Below are 3,422 nucleotides of genomic sequence, written 5' to 3' on the forward strand. Positions count from 1 at the left end.
ATGATATGAAACTAGCTCATATATTTGTACTGATGTCTTGTATTATATGTAATCATGCATGTGGATTTTTAGGCACTTGTTCACATAGCATATACAACCATATATAAGCTTCATGTTCTTTAAAATCAAGTTTACCAGAGAGAAAATATGCTTGCATTTGAAATAATACATATATTTTTGAGGTCGCTAATCTACTGATTGGATGATCATTAGAATAAAATATTCAAAATATTTTTCAGAGTTTCATAAAATTAATGACATTTCACAATTTGACTAATTAGATAAAATTAATTTCTCATAAAATAGAAATACTTTTTTTTAATTCAGTATAGGCTCTATAGGTTTTACAGTGTCTCACTACATAGACTGGGCTTGCAGTGATCCTTCCTGTTTTTCAGTTTCCCAAGTGCTGGGATTACAGGTGTGTGCCAGCATGCCCAGTCTCAATCCCTGTCTCAGCACACCCCTGGGACAGTGCCCACACAACAGGCCAGGGATCAAACCCCTCCCCTCCACCCTTGAATCTGAGAAACACTTTTAATAAATTTGAATAATGAACCTGAATGTTCTTAAAATATTTTCTGTAACATAGTTTGTGTTGTTTTTAAAAATATATAGAGAAAATTGGAATTTAAACAGGATTACAAATCATAAAATGATTCTTGCTGTTTAAAGTGAAGACATTTACTACATATTAAGTAAACATGTTTATAATGAATTGTACAGTCTCAAATGAAAAACCTTAATAACTAATATACTCTGGAACTTTTATCTCTTGTGTGGATTTTTCTCAAGGGATGATTTGAAATAATTTTCTATTAAATTACTTTATAAGAATTAATTCAAAATTAAATTTCTCTTTAAACATTCCTCTCTAATTGTTTTACATTAAAATATCTGTGTCTCTAAAAATTACATATAAAATTATTTGACTTTTCACCACAGTCAATACAATTCTTAAGGATCTTAAAAACATACAGGAAGAAGTCCCTGCACTTTGTTGTATAATAAAATAAATGCATGTACTCTAAGTACAATCATGGATCAACTTGGAGTTGATGTTTCCTTGTAAGTATACAAATAATTTTACTATAGAATTATGTATTTGTTATTTTTACTATCTTTTAACAAAATTGTTAATATAATTTTAGCATGAAATGACTATATCCTACAATAAAATATAAAACATATTTTAGAAAAATCATGAAATAGAATAAAATATAATTTCTCAAGTAAGTATTTAAAATATTATTGATTTTAGCATTAATATTTCACCATCTTGATTATGCTGGTGAATATATGTGTGACAAATACAAATATGACTTAGGAGCTCAATACAGACAGTTTAGATATGCACAATTTAGGGTTAGTTGTAACTCAAAAAGCTGCTTGAAACATATTCTTATCATTATTAAAAACATATGCATTGATGTTTCCTTTTCTTTTCTTTTCTTTTTTGTATTTAGGAAAGGGTCTACAGGGTCTCACTATGTAGATCAGACTTGTAGTGATCCTCCTGTTTTCAGTCTCCCAAGAGCTGAGATTATAGGCGCATGCCACCACACCCAGTACAGTCTCAATTGCTGTCTCAACACACCACGGAGGCGGGGCTGACCCGGCAGGCCCGGAATAGAATCCTCAGTCCCAGTCTGTTGAGCTATCTGGTCGACCTTTAAATTTGTTGTTTGCTTCTTTTTAAGAAAATATGCATTGAAATAGGATAAAACATAATTTCTCAAAGTAATGTTCTAAGTATTATTAATTTCAGCATATATACTGAGTCTAAAACAGGTAATGCAACATATGGTAATATTTACCTGAATTCTTACACATCCTAGAATTTCGTCGCTAAATGACATATAAATTTTGAAATTCTGATGGATTTCGTTTGCTAAGAGAAAAAATAAATATAGTATATCCCTGATATATTCTTGCACCACTTATTCAATTATTATCTATTCTCAGCCACTGAATGCCACACACTGTAGATTGATATTAACTGATGAGAAAGATGTCAATAAATTATTCTGTGAATCATTATTTTGTTTTTGCTTTATTTCTGGATGCTTTATATACTCTTTTTCATAGCAATAACCTTTCTCTCAGACCTCAGGTTTTTATTTGAGCATTATATATTTGAAAAGAAAAGCATACATGATGTGCATTTCACTGGACAAGCACTCATGACATGCAAGCCCTCATGATCATGATTCTCTAAGGTATTTTTCATTTGAAAACATTAGCAACTACATTTAGTTTTAAACTTATGAAACTTGTAACCCACTACTGTTATGGACTACTGGGCACCATTGGATTATTTTGCTGAATTCACGCAGCTACAATATTTAAATGGCAATGTAATACCCATCTCTGACAAAATTAAACAAAAAAGGGATATAAATGAAGGAATATTTGTATCTGTATATACAAAATAGGATAGATATACAGCTACTTTCTCTTAGTTCAGTGAGAAAGAAGATTTGTACTAATAGTGTTTAGACAGGATATCATGTCTGCATTTTTACTATGAATAACTACTACAAAGACAACAATATGCAATGTACTAAATATTGTAACTATCCTACTAACTGGTTTTGAAACTGTCTCATTGCTATTTGTTTCTCAATAAAATTAATAAAAAATATAGCCACAGGCCTCCTTTACATTTGCTGATTTATTGATGATACATTGTCACTACTGCTGCGCACCTTATTTCAGTTTAAGTTGTGAAATCTTAGTATATTTTATTTAATGCTGTATTTCCTATATGTGTATAATTTATTTCTTCAATAAGTATATAAATGCTTACTGTAAGCTCTCTGGTTGAACAACTGAGTAACCAACACAGTGTTGTTACTGGAGTCCTAGAATTAAAATAGGTGGAGAATGATGGACCGCATTAACATTGTAAAAGAACAAATAAATATGAATGAGGAACATTTTCATGCTTGAGAAATAATTAAAAGTTTCAATGAGCATGCTTTAATATTTTGAATAAAATTATACTTCATAACAACATTTCCATATTCTTTCACTATGAGATTAAATATTAGAAATTCAATCAATCTGGGGTCGGGGATAAGCGCTTGCCTAGCAAGCACAAGGGCCTGAGTTCAATCCCTGGTTCCACCCCCCCAAAAAAAGAAGAAAGAAAAGGAAAGAAATTCAATAAATCTGATAAAAATACACTGATTGGTATTTTTTCACCACTTATTTACATATTCAATGTGATTGCTTTAATGTAACATCTATGTTAGTGAACAAAAAGCACAACTCTTTCTTCTTAAAAATTATATTTCAACCACAATAGACAGGAAGTTATTATAAAAATTAAGTTATGTTCTGTTATAAGTCATAAACACAAAGAATAAAATTTGAAAAATTGTCTTAGGTAAAGCAATAATCAGAACTTTGGAAAATGT

Source organism: Octodon degus, unplaced genomic scaffold, assembly GCF_000260255.1.
Source record: "Octodon degus isolate 3935 unplaced genomic scaffold, OctDeg1.0 scaffold00175, whole genome shotgun sequence".
Taxonomy (NCBI): Eukaryota; Metazoa; Chordata; class Mammalia; order Rodentia; family Octodontidae; genus Octodon; species Octodon degus.